At 42.3% G+C, this 19,614-nt stretch overlaps 1 long non-coding RNA gene across 2 annotated transcripts in view; it reads left to right on the top strand.

Moving 5' to 3' along the window:
• Positions 1 to 19,614, top strand: part of LOC308591787 — a 51,497-nt gene that overhangs the window by 17,210 nt on the left and 14,673 nt on the right. For both annotated transcript variants that reach the window (XR_014010258.1, XR_014010259.1), the window contains 2 exons: positions 4,747 to 4,929; positions 10,073 to 10,142. This is a non-coding gene — a long non-coding RNA (uncharacterized lncRNA). The remainder of the gene's footprint in view (positions 1 to 4,746; positions 4,930 to 10,072; positions 10,143 to 19,614) is intronic.

Here is a 19,614-nt window from a genome sequence, read left to right as displayed (position 1 = left end):
TATAAGACCATTATGAATGAAACCTGATGAGTTCCTGGCCTCTGCAATTGCCTCCTGATGACATTTCAGGTTCTATAGTTTTGTCATAGAAGCAGAAATAGGTCTGAATTAGCTGCCCTCCCCCCAAAAAAACCCTCAGTGGGTGAATCTATAGGGCCCCTGATTTGAGCCTAGGGTTCCTACCTGTCAAGATAAGCCAATCACTCAGGGCTGAGCCTTGGCCATAGGTGCATGAAAAGGCAGAGTACGAGGAGGATGTCCAGTTTTGAAGCAGAGGTTGCTCACACATCTCTCATTGACTTCTGAATTGGGAAGGTGGATTAAGGGGTACAAGATGTTAACCAGGAGATTCATGTCTTAATTGTCAGAAGTAGCCAAAGCCACTATGTCTCCCATTCTATGACTACAACAATGCAGTGTTTCATCCAGGAGATTATCTTGGCAAAGGAGGGTTCACAGAAGGTAGGAAAGAAGGTTTGGGAAGGAACTGGTGAGACAGCCATAACAAATATGTCAAATTTTTCCAAGGTACAGGCAGGATCTCCAGGGCCAGCTGGCAAGTCTAAAGGAGCAGAGGCAGATGCAGGGGAATGCAACCGGTTTGGCGGCACTGGGCATGGAGCCTTAGGAGCGCTGCAGGGGGAAACCACAATTATTATTTAGAATGTGGCATGAGATGTGGGGGCACTGAATTTTGGCATCACACGGGAAACTGCTGAAATTTGAGACTCCAAGATCCACCACTGAAAAGAGGCAGAATTTCAGCACATTGTATTACAAGCACTCTTTCAGGGAGTAGGTGTTTTCCTAACGAAGATCTATCATTTAATGCTAAGGTATTATACCACTCTGATATTATACCACTGTACAGGAGAGATTAAAATGCTGAGGCTATTTCTCTTGCCCTGTATTACAGTTTTCTCATTTTACTAGGTTTTCTTCACCACACACACCGACCATATTCTTTTGGGACATTTGATTGGCATGGTTCCTTTAAGTAGAACAAATCAATATGAGCTCAGCCCTGGGATGTACAGAATGCTGATAAGGAATTAGTAGGAAAGGCCAGGTAAGGTTTGGTTTAAACTGTAAAAAAAAACTTTCCTAGAATCCTGCTAATTAGCAGTGGTGGAGTAATGGTCCTTTATAGTGACTTTAAGGATTTAGAATAACATGCTTAATCTGGAAAGGCACATTAAATGAAATGAAATGAAACGAAATGATGAAACTCATAAAGCTGAACTGCAATTATGTTTTCCAGTTTCAAATTGCAAGTTAAAAACAACAACACAGTTTTGGTGTTATGAAACAAAGACCTTCTTTATTTTGATTCTGTTTGACTTGTCCTGGTTGCTATTACGCAACATGTTTTCCTTTGGGTTTGTTCTTTTCCCTTTCTGGATTAGCTCATAGTTGACTGCAGTCAAGCAGGGATCATAGATGGTAAGACAATTAAGTAGCCAATTAAATGTGTGTGTGTATGGTGATGTCATTGAAGGCACATGAAAGCAGTTGTAAGGGAGGACAATGCTTCCTGAATCAGTCCCATGGGAGATACAGCCAATGGGATGGGAGTGACACATGACCAGTTAGATTACCAAGAATGGATTGTGTCAATTGAGTTTGTAAATTGATGTCGACATTCCTCAAGAAAGGATGGTGTTTGTTTGGTCCCCCCAAAGGGGGCACTACACTGTCAAAATCACTCACTTGACAAGTTAGGGATGCTTTCTTTGGTACTGTTCATGATCCTTTGGCTTAGATCATAATAACAGTATTGATTTACTAAAAACAACAACAACAACAACCCATGAACATGACATGGTTTGGGACCAGCTTTATGAAAATCTAAGATTTGATTCACAACATCAGGAGGTTATACCCCAAAATGGGTGGAGGCAGAGCCAAAGGATGTTGGCACCACCCCTTTTTACTTTTTATCCCATCCCATCCCATCCTCTCCCTCCCTCTCCCTTTCCCCCATTTCCTCTCTTTCTGCCATCCATTTTCCCCCATGTTACCATCTGCAGAAAAGTAAGCTAAAGGCTACATATGGACTATAGCATTGAGTCCTTTCAATTAAATTTCATAGGTCTCCGCTTCTCATTTCCAGTTTTCAAAATACAGCTAATTGAAAATATGAATGTGAATGTTTTGCAGAAACACCTTATCTCATTTAGTAATACTGTGTCTCAGTGTATACGTGAGCTTCCTTGCACACTAGCAAGCTTTGTTCATTGTACAGTCAAACTGCAAATAATGTTGAGCTGAGATACACAACAAAAGCTCCATAGAACTACAATCATGGTTCTCCCTTTTTTAAAATCAAGACTTTGCTAGCAGTCCACATGATTTATAAAGCTCTGTAAGTCTTCCTTGCTGTTGACATACATGCATACATTGCATTGCCCATTCTGTTTTAATACCTAAGCCTCTGGGACAAAGGCTGAATGAAAAAAGCTTGCCAAATACCAAAGGAAAAGGCAGTATTTCAACAGAAATTGAATATGGCAATCTTGAAGTGCAGCATGGATCAACAGACTGGTATATTTGTGCTCTAGAAAAGATGTTTAGTTAAAGGGGTATAACATATTTCAAAAAGTAAAAACAAGGACACCCCCAAAATTATTGAGTCCCCCAAAAACACACACACCAAAAAACACAATTTTTCAATTGACTTGCCTAAGATCCAGTCTTTTGGAAATACCCCCTGGACGTCAATTCCGCCTTTGAAAACCGGTAAAGTCCAGGAAAATCCAGATGTACGGCAGCCCCAGGTATGACCCAGTCAATGCATACGGAGAGTTGCTTTAGAAGAAAATTTCCACGTGATGTGTCTCTGGGACATTTTTCAGGAATTCCATGTTTTAAATATATACATAGATTTATTGATTACTACTGTATTAGTGGTACTCAGGTACTTAAAGCCGACTGCCACATTCCACAAGTCTGGTCTAAGACATTTTGCTCCCTGAGGTGGAATTGCCCCATCAGTTCAAGCCTCACAACTCAAGGTACATAAACAGCTGTGTCTGGTGCAGAAAATCACACAACTGCCTCTCCATTTCCCTAGCAGTAAAAATCTAACAGTAATAAATAAAGGAAGAGACCATTTGCTATCCTTTCAGGAAACCCAAAACTGTTTTTTGGGGGGCAGCTGTCTTACTCTGCCTAATGAAAAAGCTGGCCCTGCCATGTCAATCACATTCATACATGGATCTTTACATTCTTTCCTGAGAGAAAGGTCAATTCAGTCTACAGATTCAGAAAGCAAAAACAAAACCCTGATCTGCCGGGCCTGGAACCACCATCATTTCAGGGTGAAGGTGGATGCCTGAACAATTCCGTCCTCTCCTTCACCATATCAAAATTCATGGCACATTAAAAGCTAATAACCCGGGGAAAAGCTTTGGTTAGAAAATTTATCAGTGCAAAACTGTGTGCAAATGGCCTCTCTGGTATGGGGTGTGGTTGTGAGATTGCTTGTTATTGTTACTGCACAGCTGATAGACGGGAGTAAGAAATATATATATATATATTTAAACAATACAACAGAAGCAGCTTAAAACTCTTCTGTGGAACAGGTCTGCTTGCTTATGAACCACAAATCAAAGGGAAGCTTGCATGTACTGGGGCTGCAGGAGGCTCAAAAAGCTGCTTAGTTTGCTGTGGCTTCAAAAATGGTGGTCTTGTCAAGTATCTGATAGGCCACAACAGATGACTGATGGATAAGGTCTGGTTTGGTGCACTGCAAGTTTGTAGACCTGGCCCATGGCTGGAGATATGCTACAGAAAGGAAGATATCAGCTAACATTTGGATTTATTGTACATCTGAATAATACAGATTCGCATATTTCTTTTGGGGAAATAACTTAATCCTTCAGTGGCTCCACACCTCTGACTCTGAAATGCACAGTACAATCCAAGCAGGTTTTCTCAGCAGCAAGTACCACTGAGCTCTATGAAGTTTACTCCTTAGAAACTGCACTTCCTCTGCTCAATGGGTTGACAGTGGTCTTATTCTTTAGAAGGAGTTATATATTTTTCTACTTGGGTCAGATGACTTGGCCTCAGAGGACAGCTGCTTATGGTTGCTAAATCCCAGATGGATTTTTAATCATCGTTATGGTGCAGTGTTGTATGGATAGTGAGAGCCCATTATGAAATAGCTTTAGGAGTCAATAGGCAGTTTCCATTCTGGAGAATTTCATTAAATGTAGTTTGTAGCTATTTGGATTATATTATACTAAACATTTAAAGTAGCCTCACTCTCACTGGCTTCAGAGTAGTCTAGAGAGCCACTTATCCGTATCATAATTGAATGTTTTCAAATCAATATAAATTTTCAGAGTCTTTCCTGATCAGCCTACAACTTCATAATAATTTTATTTATAATAATATATTTATGGCAAAATTATAGTGAGCTAATAATAACTTTTTAAAAAATGCTAGTAAGAAGCTAAATTTATTTCTGGTGGAAGCTAATTTCAATTCCCGAAAAATAAGTGAGGTCAATTTGGAAATGATTAAAACTTGTGCTTTCAGAAGCCTTTTCTCAGTCTGATGAATGGCTTGCCAAGGCTAAAAAAAAATCTATCTCATGCAGTTTCATAAAAATATAGGAGAACAGTGGTCTTTCCTGAAGTGACATAGGACAGGAGTAACCCAAAGCATAGGAGTAACAGTGTTCTCTATACATTATTGACTACACCTTTCATAATTCCTGATCATTTCCCATGCTGGCAGGGGCTGCTGAGAGCTGTTGTCCAACCACACAGAGAGCACCATGTTGACTACTCCTGACTTAGGAAGAATCCAGTACCAGGTGCAGAGTCAAGCCCAGTTCTACCGTTGTCACTCCTGCTATGGACATAGTGAACATCCAGCAGACCAGAGGGAGACTAGCTCTCCATTTCCTATCATTGCAAGGTACTTGTCCTCATCATAACAGCCAATGCAGCATAGAACTAAGACTGTCAGACCAAGACCAAAGTTCAAATCTCTCCTCAACCATGAAGTTCACTTCATCAGTTTGCCTGCTCCAGAAAAAAAATGGGCTTAGAAAAAGCTTGCTCATTTCATCTAGAAATAGAGGGTTGTATCCAACTAAGTTTTATTCTACATAGACCTGCTGGAATTAATGTATCTAAATTAGCCATAGCCATTAATTTGAATGGGTCCACTCTGAGTAGAACTTAGTTAGCTACCACCCACAGTTTTCATTGGCTGTGTTGCCAGCCCCAATGCATTTTTTGGTGCAGCAAATGAGAAATGCACAACGCAGTAGCCCTGTTTCAGTGTTCAACAGCATCCTGGAGAGCTCATATTGTGTCATGGCATGGGTGCATCATGTGCCGCCCGCAAGCCCATCTCTCCTCTCCTGTCCTTGGTGCGTTCAAAGCAAAGACATGACTGCATTGCAGCTGAATCCTTCCCACAATCAGCTGCACAGTGCAATCAGTGTTCCCAATCAGTGCTCTGCCTTGAGCAGAATATGGTTAGAATATTCCTGCTGGCTTTGTCATGAAATGCATGAAGGTTGAGAGAGGAGAAAATGAGGCCAGTGTATGCAAGGATGTTGAGAGTGGGGGCTTATGAATATATACCCCTTTCCTAGTTTGACCCCCTCTCCCCATCTTCTGAAGGACTGAAAAGGGTTAGTGGTATCCTTACATACGTTTATGTTAATGCCACCGAGGATGAGAGGATGGAGACTTCTTTGGAACTGCCTTCCTAGAGAATCCCAGTTCCAATCCCTAAATTGGAAAGTTTCTGGAAACTCTGCCATATGTTCTGGTTTAGAAAGACCCTTTGAAATATTCTGGACATTTTAGAATTTGCATGAATGCAGCCATTTATATGTTCTGTCCCACGGGGCATTAGAATAAGCAGGATTCATTGGATACTTAGGGGGTAGTCACTTTAAGATTCTGTTTAAGGCTTATTCTACATTTGCTTTCTGGTTTTGACATCCTGGTGCAATTCCATTAAGCCTTGGAGTTTGTTTGTTAAGAATGCAACAGTAAAGCTGGGAAAAAACACACAAAACTTTCCAAGTCTCTCAGTGTAAAGAGCCTCGAGAGAACCAAACACATAGTCCCAGAATCCTACATGGAGACAAAGCGAATTTCACATAAAAACATGCTATTCAAAAATGTTGATTGCAAGCTCAGTGTAATTAGTGTGGCTTGAGTATCCATTGCTAATTGTTCTCAGCCATCGTGAAGTCTGGGCATTCATGAACAGCCACTGCATTCAGTTTTAATTACTGAGTGAGTTGTTATCATAAACATCCCTCGGTGATTACTAAACCCCAGCAACGGAAGCCTGTTTTAAGAAGATTTAGGCACACACATACACACACATTGTTGAACATTCTGGGTTAAATGCCATTTAAAAACCCAGAGTAGGCCTCTTGCTGAAAGCTGCTCATTAGGAAATATATCATCCTGTCTATAGGAGAAATAACTTTGCAATTTTCCTCCCACACGTGTTAAGAGTCTATCCTGAGCAGCGCAAAATATTGTCATGCAAGGGAAAATCGTAGCATTACTTTTAACAAAAAAATAAAAACAAAAAACCCTACCTAGGCTTTGATTTTTAATCTGGCTGTTTGTGAATGTGTAGGCTGGCCTAGCATGGGGGTCGCAGAGCCATTTAAATTTCATGAGGAAGAAACTGAAAGCCATTTGGCTGGAGGGGCATTATCCTGCCTGAATTGAGTATACATGAATATCTCATTTCAGGCAAAGCAAGGCCTGGGATTTTATTTGTTAGTAAGACAGGGCTAGGGCTTCTGACAACACAGGGGGTGGCAGCTTGCCATTTTTAAAAATACATGAAATGGTGCCTTTGTTCTGTGGTACGCAGTACTAAAATAGAGACAACAGTCAAATCCCTAACCCACCACCCACCTCAGTTGCCGTATAAATATAGCATGAATTCTGGTTAGTTGGATGTTGTTATCTGAGACTGCAATCTGTTTGAACTCCGAACAGGGTTGTAAGTCCAATGGACCTGATCCATGAGTGACAGGCATGTCCCTTAAAAAAAAAGCCATGTGAAGTGGAGATAGTGGAACTAAGAAATGAATCGTGGTGATCCAGGGAAGGCTGTCATGTTTCCATGCCAGATCACATCCTTCACAAGTCAGATCAGGGACTCCCCAAGCTTCTGAGTCGCTAGGGATATCAGAGAATGCTGACAGAAACAGGAGTGTAAATTACCAATCTTCACTTACTCACCCCATATTTGGAATGGAAAATCCATCTATTGAATACAATTAATATTTGTGGTGCTTGTTTTTTTTTAGTCTGCAGATGATTCATAATCATGACTCCCCCTCCATTTGGATTGTGCTTTCTTTGCATTGGAATGAATGGTGTGAAACAATTGTGTAATTGTGTAAAATTATGCAGACAGTGAAGCAAATAATGCAGGGTGTTTTTTTTGCCAGAAGCTGAAATGCAATGTTGCAAAAACAGGACTGCACGGGACGAAAACAGGACTGAATGAAGATCAATGCCTTCTTACATCCCTGCAGGTTGCACTGTGGCCTTGGCTGTCCAACGAAGTGAAGGGTAAATGGGAAGGGGCTTGATAGAGGAATACAAAATTTTACACGGCATGGAGAGAGTGTATAAAGAGAAGTTCTCCCACTTAGTGAAGGGTCCTGCAATGAAGCTGAAAGGTGGGAGATAAAGGACAGGAAACAGGAACCACATAGAAAAGTATGGAATTTGCTACCAGAAGATGTAGTGATGCCCATCAGTCAGATGACTTTTCAAAGGGTCTAGACAATTTCATGGAGAACAAGGCTATCAGTGGTTCCTAGTTATAAAGGCTAAATGCTTTGTTCAGGATCAGGGGAAGCATGGTTCTAAATGCTCATCAATGGTTCCTCTTCATCCTGGAGAAGAGTGACTAGTGGGGTGCCACAGGGTTCTGTCTTGGGCCCGGTCTTATTCAACATCTTTATCAACGACTTGGATGATGGACTCAAGGGCATCCTGATCAAATTTGCAGATGACACCAAACTGGGAGGGATGGCTAACACCCCAGAGGACAGGATCACACTTCAAAATGACCTTGATAGATTAGAGAACTGGGCAAAGACAAACAAGATGAATTTTAACAGGGAGAAATGTAAAGTATTGCACTTGGGCAAAAAAAAATGAGAGGCACAAATACAAGATGGGTGACACCTGGCTTGAGAGCAGTACATGTGAAAAGGATCTAGGAGTCTTGGTTGACCACAAACTTGACATGAGCCAACAATGTGATGCCGCAGCTAAAAAAGCCAGTGCAATTCTGGGCTGCATCAATAGGAGTATAGCATCTAGATCAAGGGAAGTAATAGTGCCACTGTATTCTGCTCTGGTCAGACCTCACCTGGAGTACTGTGTCCAGTTCTGGGCACCACAGTTCAAGAAGGACACTGACAAACTGGAATGTGTCCAGAGGAGGGCAGCCAAAATGGTCAAAGGCCTGGAAACGATGCCTTATGAGGAATGGCTAAGGGAGCTGGACATGTTTAGCCTGGAGAAGAGGAGGTTAAGGGGTGATATGATAGCCATGTTCAAATATATAAAAGGATGTCACATAGAGGAGGGAGAAAGGTTGTTTTCTGCTGCTCCAGAGAAGCGGACACGGAGCAATGGATTCAAACTACAAGAAAGAAGATTCCACCTAAACATTAGGAAGAACTTCCTGACAGTAAGAGCTGTTCGACAGTGGAATTTGCTGCCAAGGAGTGTGGTGGAGTCTCCTACTTTGGAGGTCTTTAAGCAGAGGCTTGACAACCATATGACAGGAGTGCTCTGATGGTGTTTCCTGCTTGGCAGGGGGTTGGACTCGATGGCCCTTGTGGTCTATTCCAACTCTATGATTCTATGATTCTACAAGTTGCTGGGGAACATATATGGGAGAATGCTCATGGGCAGCTAGTGGGTCTACCATCTGGTTTGCTTCTGTGGAAACTATTAATGCTCAATTAATTAGGCCTTTCACAAGGCTCTTCATAAGTTCTTCCTCAGACTTGGGGTAGTGGCTTAAACTGGTGAAGAAAAAAATGCATAAGAAAACAAAAACTTTCAACATGCTGAAGTTTCTTTCAATAGCAATGAGATGTGTTATTTTTTTTCCTTGAGCAGAGCAGCCAGCTTGGTTTCTGTGGAACAGCTCTGTTAGTCTCCACCGAGTAGAATTGTGATTGACAGAATTAAAAGAGAAAAGGCTGTTTCATATTTTCCCTACAGGCGCATATAAAACATGCTAAAACCTCCCTCAGCTGGCACCACACCAAACATTAATCTCAATTTACTGTGAGTTTAGCTCCCGTCTCATCCGTGGCATCTGTGCCAGGCATGGCTGGGAATTGGAGTAACACCTGATTTACCATGTTCAGAACTGTCCTGGACTTGGAAGGGATTAAATTGTGCCACTGAAGCGCATCATAGCATGACAAACAAAATGTGTATGGATAAATATAGTGAATTAAACTGGAATCTCAGTCACCATGCCTGCCCATTGCTGGTAGAATCCTCGTGTCCCCTTTTCACCATCCTCTTCATCCTTAATTCAGTGCCCTCCCGCTGTTTATATTGGCCAAAGCAGACTGTCTCTATGAAAGAGACCAATACTTTTAACAGCTATGAAACGGAGACAGCTCACGAAGCCCATGGCAGTTGCCATCTTGCCTTGCCAAAAGCCCAACCTTCGTAATGTATGTTTTAAAAACTGCTGATTTTATTTATCATTTGGGGGGGGGGAATAGGCTTGTTTGTTTATTTTACTAGTAAAGTTAATTTACATTTTGCATAAACTGCTTAGAAGTGGTGTAAAAAGCCTGTTAAATAAAGAGAAATCCTGACATCAGTTTTGTCTCCTCTTTGACACCCAGGGTCTGAAACTTTTAAACTTTGGGTGAAAAGGGTGAGATGTTTCAAAAGTAGTAGTCATCTCCACTTTTGAGATGTTAGGTATTATGCGGATCCAGTTTAGAAATGCTCGAGATCATCTTGCCGAAGCCAAGCCAGTCAGACTCGAAATGCAGCCTCTTTTTCTAATGCAGATGCCTCTTTTGTCTGAGCAAGCCTTCCTCTGATGCATGAATGAGCCACCTGAACTTTCACCTCCTCCAGGTAATGTATTGCTTTTCAAACTCAATCACATTTGATTACCCTTCAAGGGTTTGGCTTCTGGCTCTGCCTGCTCTTCCGCAAGACCTGGAGCCACACAGCGAAACGGGATGCTCTCTCTCTCTCTCTTTTTTTTGAATGGCATCTGCTTTTATAGCTGAGTTGTAATCATAAATGAATATCAGCCAAGCAGTCTTTTCTTATCTATATTTATTGCTGAATTGGTTGGTAAATAATAGGCTTTTGCCTTAGTTCATTGCTTTTTGAAATGAAGCCTCTTTAGTAAAGATTGTTAAGTAATTGCTGCTGCAGCTATTCAAAGTGTGTTGGGGGGAATAAAAGGAAAATGAAATTTCCAATAGCTAGAATTCATATATTAGTGCAAGTGTAAATATGCTGTAAATTGAGGTTTGTTTGAACTTTTTCACACAATATTGGGGGGAGGAGAAGATGGATGTATTTACACAAGAAATATTGATATTGTGATTATTAATGGGTTATTTAAACAGGGCAACTGTGCTCCAAGAATAGCATACACCAGCTTTAATCTCAAATAAATTTCCCTCCAAAACTTCACATTGGTGTTATCTTTTGCAAATTTTGATGTCAAGTATTGTCTAGTTAGAAAGCATTCAAGGAAGCAGAGACTGACTATTCTCTGTGTAATTTATATCTAACTTTGATGTCTTATATTCCATAAGCAGCCTACAGAACTACTTGTTTGTAGCCAGGATGGAAATATTTCAAGTAAATAGGTCGACATCTATCAGATAATGGAAGTACTTATAACTTTATGCCAGTGAGCACCATGCTCACAAGTACCCAACTGATAATACGCAGTTCAACTAAAGGGCGAATATCAACAGCTCCCAAATTATTCTCTGGTTCAGATTTCTATCCAAACTGGAGAAAAATTCTCCTCCAATCTGTGCTCTTTGCCATCTCTTTAAGCCATGTTTTCTTCAGGAACTATTTGCTGCCTTGTGGTGCTGGAGAGGAAAGAGGAGAACTTCTGCCCTTCCCTTGAACCACACCTAGGACAACTAGAGGCAGCACTCAGGCAGTTGTGACAAGCCATAGTGATGGGAAGGACTGATGAGTAGAGAGAAATTAGAATCAAACCTGAAGCCAACTTGAAAAAGTTGGGTTTACACTTAGCTACCGAGCTGCTTTTAGAATATTCCTGAAATGTGTCTGTTGTGGTGGTGGAATAGTCTCTTGCCTAAGTGTTATTTTCACATACAAGACACCAGTGGGACAATTCAAGATTCAGGATGAAATGTCATTGTTTAATACTATGGGAATTATGCAAATATTTACTTTAATAGCTATGAAACTCTGGTGCCATTGCTAATGAAGGACAGTTTTCCAGCTACTCCTAGTCAAATAGAGCCGAGTGGAGAATTTATTGAAAACATTTCCAACTTTGCTTATCTTAAGCAATGAGAACAGAAAGGGACTCCACATTCTTGTGCACAAGGAGAAATCACAGATGCTTGGTAAAGAATGTCATATAAACACAGCACTTAAGGTCCATTTCCCCGTGATGTCCTCTGTATATTTTTTATCCACCTCATAGTTTCTATTCAGTGTCTATTCTGTTGCACTAATTTCCTGATGTGTACCAACACATTCCCCACTATCTTGCAGCCAGTTGCAAATGGCATGAAAATCCCCGGTTTTTTCATTCAAATCTTAAATTGTGAAATTTCCAGTTGGGTTTAGATGTAGAATGTTTGAAGTAAGGAGCAAACTTGTTTCCTCCTGCTCTGGAGAGTAGGGCTTGAACCAATGACTTTCTTGTTACAAGAAAGGAGATTCTAACAAAACATCAGGAAGAACTTTCTGACAGTAAGAGCTGTTTGACAGTGGAATGGACTCCCTTGGGAGGTTGTAGACTCTTCTTCATTGGAGGTTTCTAAACAGAGGTTGGATGGCCTGTCATGGATGCTTTAGCTGAGATTCCTGTGTTGCAGGGGGTTTGTCTAGGTGATCCTTGGGGTCCCTTCCAACTCTATGATTCATTAATTCTAACAGGTGCCCACAGTCAAAGCAAACAGGTACCACTGTATTCTGCTCTGGTCAGACCTCACCTGGAGTACTGTGTCCAGTTCTGGGCACCACAGTTCAAGAAGGACACTGACAAACTGGAACGTGTCCAGAGGAGGGCAACCAAAATGGTCAAAGGCCTGGAAACGATGCCTTATGAGGAACGGCTAAGGGAGCTGGGCATGTTTAGCCTGGAGAAGAGGAGGTTAAGGGGTGATATGATAGCCATGTTCAAATATATAAAAGGATGTCATATAGAGGAGGGAGAAAGGTTGTTTTCTGCTGCTCCAGAGAAGCGGACACGGAGCAATGGATCCAAACTACAAGAAAGAAGATTCCACCTAAACATTAGGAAGAACTTCCTGACAGTAAGAGCTGTTCGACAGTGGCACTTGCTGCCAAGGAGTGTGGTGGAGTCTCCTACTTTGGAGGTCTTTAAGCAGAGGCTTGACAACCATATGTCAGGAGTGCTCTGATGGTGTTTCCTGCTTGGCAGGGGGTTGGACTCGATGGCCCTTGTGGTCTATTCCAACTCTATGATTCTATGATTCTAGGGTTTACCCCTTGTTTGACAGCCAACAACCTGCCCATGAATCTTAGGGTGAAGGGTGGATAATAATAACAATTGTAACAACAATTACAATCATTGTAATAATAATGATAACAACAATAACAATCACCATCTATTTGGTAATAACATTCACAAAGAAAAATCTAGAGGTGAAATTTAGGAAGCAAATTAATTTTGCAGATCTAGCTTGAACATTATTTCTAGAACTCAGTTTAGCCTATCCCCCCCTTCCTACTTTTTTCCATAAGTTCTTCCCACCAGTTCCTCCCCTGTTCTTTTTCTTCACAGTCACTGCATATCGATATTCCGATCCAAGCTTCTCACAGTAGGATCCAATTGACATGGTTATTTACAGCAGATTTCCACTTGTAAACACACAGAATTTAATTGTCTTTCGTGTTTTGGAGGCTGCTTTCATAGCAGCCCTGTTAAATCTCACAGCACAATTTCTCTGATGACACAAATGTGAGTACAATTTGCTCTAAATTTTGGAGATGATGGGGAGCTTCTTCTATAATTTGAACTCCCAGGAGATATTGATGTTATCCAAGTTTCTCTGTATGGGGTCAAGGGGAGGGAGATCCTTTGTATCACCCCCATATTGATTCATTAAGAATTTTTTTTAAAAAAGCTACAGTTGCTGTGTGTTTTTTTAAAGAGAGTATTGGCTGAAGTGGTGATTTGGCTTTCCGTTCAGCCATAAAAGGGGAAATCTGTCAGGATAGTTTGGATGTAAAATATCTGTTTTCTGTGTTCATGAGACAGATGGGAAATGTGATCCCCAGCACTAACCTTGCAGGTGGTACTAAGTAGCCAGCTGCCACCTCCTCTGCCTCTGCTCTTTTGGCTTGGACATTATTTTCTCAGTTCAAGGAAGGACAAACTTGGCTTGTGATTACTAAAGCGACCATAGGCCAATTGTATTTCACAAGGCCCAGTCTAGACAAATAGCTTCATCATGTTGGTAAAATGTTTCTGGACAATACCAATTTGGACTGAAAGCAGGAAATCATGATCAGACGTTCTCTCTTTCTCTCTTTTTAAAACCCTACAGATGGAAAACCAAAAAGGTCTAGGTTACTTTTATCTTCTAGTACCTTCTAGATTCTAATATTTAGGAATATTCAAACATGCAATCTCCTCTCCAGTCTGAAGCAACACAAGGTTAACAACAGAGGCGGATGGCCACACCGACTCGGCCCCGGACACATTGACCAGATACTTGGAAGCTGTGGCTGGATGGTTTTATGGGAGCCTATTGAAACTAAATCCTTTGAAGACAGAGGTCCTCTGGCTGGGTCGGGATGGTGTGGGGATGAGGGACCAACTCTCTTCTCTTGCGGGGGCCCAATTACTGCCATTGCCTTCCGTTAAGAGTTTGGGTGTAATCCTTGACGCCTCCCTTTCCATGGAGGCGCAGGTTACAGCAACAGCCAAGGTGACATTTTTCCACCTTCACCGCAGTTGGTCCCTTACCTTTCCCACCCTGATTTGGCCACAATGATCCATGCGACGGTCACCTCCAGGCTTGACTACTGTAATTCGCTCTACGCGGGCTGCCCTTGAAGCTGTCCCAGAAACTCCAGAGGGTGCAGAATGCTGCACTGAGGCTCATCACAGGGTCTCTGCCATGGGAGCATATTCACCCAGTGCTTTTCCAGCTGCACTTGCTCCCGGTGGAGTACAGGGTCAGATTTAAGGTGCTGGTTTTGACCTTTAAAGTCCTTCACGGCCTAGGACCCTCGTACCTATGGGACCGCCTCTCCCGGTATGCCCCACGGAGGACCTTAAGGTCCATAAATAGCAACACCCTAGAGGTCCCATAGAAGTGCAGCTGGAAGGGCAACATTATGCAGACCCCATATACTATATGCACTTGATCTGAGCATATGTCCCATACGTACCTAATGGAACTTTCTTCTATGCACAGGATTGTTTTGTAAGATAGGTTTCAAAAATGCACTCCGTCATGCTTAATTCACTGAGTGGATTTTTTAATTTATGGCATTTATATCACACCCTTCTCCTCTCCCCAGAAAAGGGTAAAGGTGGCATATATGGCTCTCCCACTCTATTATCCTCAGAACAACCCTGTGAGGTCGGATAGGTTGAGAGTTAATAATTGGTCCAAGATTGGTCAGTGAACTTCATGACTAAATAGGGATTTGAACCTTTGTTTCACAGGCCTTAGTCTGGCACACTAACCATTTTGCAACACTGGCATGATAAGCCTCACATCCCAATCTTCTCTTTTCAGATACATGTGTAACAGGTAGACTATACTATTTCATAACATGTTGAGCTTTTGGGTGATGTGTTACTTTTCAGAGTAGTAGAAATGAGTGCTTCAAGTATATGTTTGCATAGGTGGTGGGAGCACCATAACGCACACAAAAGCAGAGACTTTCACATGGTAATTGAGCATCCAACGCAGTCATGAATATGTGTTCCTGTCCTTTAAGTAAAATCAATGCTGTAAAATGCTACTTCTCCCTAGCATTTGTGTGTTTCCTTTAGATAGTGCTGTGAAGTCTATTGACCACATCTGAGCAGGAATATGTTTTCTCCTCATAATTCTCTGTTCTGTAACCATTGATCCAAAATGCATGCCATAATAATGGGTTTTTAGAATCTGTTTCCATGGAAATCTTTGTAATGCTAGCAACACTGGTAAATGAGCTCACTGTGGTAACTAGATTCTGCACAGTGTACAATGGGGGTGGGGGACCTGTGGCCCTCCATAAACTGCTGGACCCCAGTACCCAGCAGCCCCAGCCACTTTACCCTGTCGCCAGAAATTATGAGAGTTATAGTCCCACAACATCTGGAGAGCCACAGGCTCCCTATTACTGATGCATAAAGACAGGAAAATTATTGTTGAATGTTTTGCACGTGGAAGCAGCTTCATGGAATAATTCAAATAAATTGAGGAGGAAAAAGAAATACAATTAGCAGGTATTTTTGTTTCAAAAAATGTATTAAAATGTACAAATATGCACCTTTTTAATGCAATTGTTTCCTCAGCTAATGTCTCTTTCCTGAATTAGTCAAGAATAACCTGCTTAAAGTAAAAAGCAACATTTCCAGTTGCGTGTCGAGGTCCCCAAGCCACCCCTCAAATAACTCACAACACACACATAATTTTTGTTTAAGGTTTTTGGCATAATTTTGGCCACAACTTTATTGAAATACATAAATGTGAGTGGTTGCTTAGGCATTGGTTAAGACTATCTGTCCCCCCGCCTGGGGACAGAACTGACTTACGGCCACCACCAAAAGCCAGTAAGGGAAAAACAATATTGGGGAGAAATGGAGCTGAGTCAAAGACCCTCACCTCTCCCCGCATGCTCCTCAGGGTTTGCCGGCCCTAGCCCCATTCCAGGGATTTGGATGAAAAGATGGCAAGCCCCTGGATTCCTTTAATGGAATTTCCCTTTCCGCAGCAACCTTGGAGGGGCAGGCCTAGCCAATCCTAACCCCTCCTCCAACCAATTGATAACCAATGCCTAACCGCAACCTTACAAGTTGTGACGATTTGCTACGCAGTAGGCAAAAACCAAATGGCATAGCCAATTGGCCAGATGGACAAAAATCCTACCAGGCCCCTGCCCCAACGGCAGACGACCCCATGACAGGCATAGCAAGGTCAACGCAAACCCATTAAATTTGGGCGGGTTGGTGGGTGCTCACAGCGAAAGAGAACACTCAGGCGGCGAGCACAGGATTTAAAACATCCGATCCCTCCCACCAAATTGCAACATAGAATTTACCCCAGCAACCCAGCCATCCAATAGGAATCCTGCCTGGCCTGGTAAACCCCACTGCAACATGTGCTCTCCATGAGGAAGAACATGCTTTATGCCCACACCACTCCCCCCCCCCAATGGAGAGAGCTGGAAATGTTGATTGTGTGTATTTCTGTGTTTGCTGTATGTTCATGAGAGAAAGAGAGAGAGAAAGATTGTGTAACTGCATATAAATTGGCCCCTGCTGCCATGTGACCCTTGGAATGGTGGTTGACCATGGGCTGGAAAGAGTATATAATTTCTATATGTGACAGTGAAATACTGGAAGTAATTATCTACAAACATACACACCTCAGCACAACCACTGTTACTTATGCACTCTGCATCCATCTGCAATTAACAGTGATTTTTTAAAAAATAAAAAACTTCCTCAGTAAACAACTGGAATGAGCCTTAAAGTACCCAATCTACTCTGCACTGCAATGTAGCTCTTCATCACACTCCCATTATTTTCCTCCTACTTGTGCTTTACTGCTCTCTTACCACCTCCGTTTTATAACCCCACTTTAATGAGTCATTATTAAACTTTTCCCAGCCTAAACCCAACTTTAAAAAAATGACTCCTTGCAGGCAGACAGTCTATAGCATCCCCTGGTGAGTGACTTGCAGGCTCTGGAGTTCATAATTATGGGAATGACAAAGAAAACATATAAACACTTTTTATAGGAATCCTCTAGTGGCTGTGGCCTGGCATGTAAAACGTCAGCAGACTTTATACCTTTAGGGATTATTTGCAGGGGTGGGAAGTTGTTGTTCCTCTAACTTTTTATTCTGCTTAAAAAATGAAAAACAAAAACAAAACCTCACTGTGTTAAGCTTGAAAATGTGGATCATATTGATGTGGGGGACTTTTGCAAATTGTATGTGACTTCCCCCCACCTCATCTGCTCCTGAAGATTCCAGCCAGGAGAAAGGACATTAAAACATGAATGTGTGCATAAAATATCCACTTAAATCAAAGCAGCATAACAAGTATTCATTACCACATTTTGCTGATGCACAAGTTAGTGTTATCTGTAGTCTTACAAAGCAGTGAATTCTTTGCTAAAGAATTTTGTATGAACTTGGACGTGCTGGATAAGCGATTCAAGAGCTGAACTGTTAGATGATCTAAAACAAAGATCTTTGCAAGGTTTTTTTTTTGCAGGTTAATTAAGATAAGCATGATAAGATTTGCAGCCTAGAAGTGTATTAATTGAGAGCTTAAAATTTTGTGTGTGTGTGTGAGAGAGAGAGACGGGGGGGGGGGTGGAGGGAGGGAGGGAGAGAGAGAGAAAAAAAGGGGGGAAACACCCTATCCAAGTTTTTGGGATTTGCTTTCAGCATAGGTGATGGGATGGTATACGGTAGGAAGAAGTGATTTTAAGGAACATTTATTTGCTTTTTCAAATTTATAACTCACCTCCCCCTCCCCACCCCAAGTCACTCATGGAAATAAAATTGCATTTTAAAAAGTGCAAAATAACTTTGTCTCCAGATTAGTGTACATATTACTTTGCATTTTTAAATAATAATAATAAATAAATAAATCATGCAACATAGAAGAAGAGAAGAAGAGTTTGGATTTGATATCCCGCCTTTCACTCCCCTTCAGGAGTCTCAAAGCGGCTAACATTCTCCTTTTCCCTTCCTCCCCCACAACAAACACTCTGTGAGGTGAGTGGGGCTGAGAGACTTCAAGGAAGTGTGACTGGCCCAAGGTCACCCAGCAGCTGCATGTGGAGGAGCGGAGACGCGAACCCGGTTACCCAGATTACGTGACTACCGCTCTTAACCACTACACCACACTGGCTCTCACATAGGTACACAGGAAGCTGCCTTATTGTGAGTCAGATCATTGGTCCATCTAGTTCAATATTGTCTGACTGGCAGTGGCTATGCAGCAATTGAGCCAGCATTCTCTCCAAGCCCTACTTTGAGATGCGATGGATTGAACCTTGGGGTTTCTGCATGCAAGGTAGATGAGACTATTTATCCAGCTACCAGTGGCTCTCTAATGTCATGTCCCTTGCATCCAAGTCCCAGCATTGCTTCAAATAGAATTCAAATCTGGAAGAATTACGGGTCCCCCTCTCTGGAAGGAACCTTCACCATCCCCTTTTACACTATCCTAGTCTGAGGATGTAGCTGTCCCATGGTCCTCAGATTCTGGGGGAGAACTTACCTGTAGCTTCTTCTGCTCCATAGCCATGCTGGAGCATATGACTGCAGGATCAGCCATAGGCCCTTTAAAGATGGTAGTGAGTCCCGGGGAGGTGGAGTAACTGGAAGGTCAAGCTCTACCTGAGGCACCAAACATTTTTTTTTGTTTTTAAATAAATTTTTTAAAATTGATTTTCAATATATTATAAACATATATTTCTACAGCTCAGGTAATAGGGTGCTTTGGAGCTGTCTATGGTCCTGATCGCTGCTCATCAGAATCTGCTGTAGGGAACTGTAATAAATGTAGGGGTTACTCGTGCGCAGGTTGGTGCCACTCCTGGCTAGTTTGCCTTGTTAAACCTTTTCTGTCTGGACAGCCCTACACTTCGTGGCTGTTCAGTCGCTGGCAGAATCCGCCAGTGGGCGTTTATTAAACCTTTTCCAGCATAAAAGTTGTTTGACTCCAAGTCTCCTCCTACTCTCCCTGCGCGGAAGTCTTCTGCGCAGGGAGGGCGTGGGTAGCGGAGGACCCATGCTCTCCTCGCTGATCTCCGGCGAGGAGTCCTGGAGCCCCCTCGCCGATTCCCCCATCTGCCCCCCTTTATCCCTGGTGTTACGCTGATTTCCTTCCCCAGCTGGTGAGCCGCCTCTCCCCCTGCTGGGCCCTTCTCCAGCATCATTTGAGAGCCTCGCCTCCGCCTCTGGCTCCGATGTCAGTTCCCTGACAGGAACCCATTTGTCTTGGCCAGAACTTAACATGACATACGTGGACTAACCTGATGGACCTGAGTTTCCCCTACTCAATTGACCTCTTTCGTTGAATAACCCAAGCCCCAATAAAACAAGCAATGGTCTAAGTCAGAAGTCTGTCACATCACTTGCTACTGAGAAGTTTTGAACACAG

The sequence above is a fragment of the Podarcis bocagei genome, assembly GCF_964188305.1.
Source record: "Podarcis bocagei genome assembly, chromosome: 7".
Taxonomy (NCBI): domain Eukaryota; kingdom Metazoa; phylum Chordata; class Lepidosauria; order Squamata; family Lacertidae; genus Podarcis; species Podarcis bocagei.
This window is presented reverse-complemented; position numbering and strand designations above follow the sequence as displayed.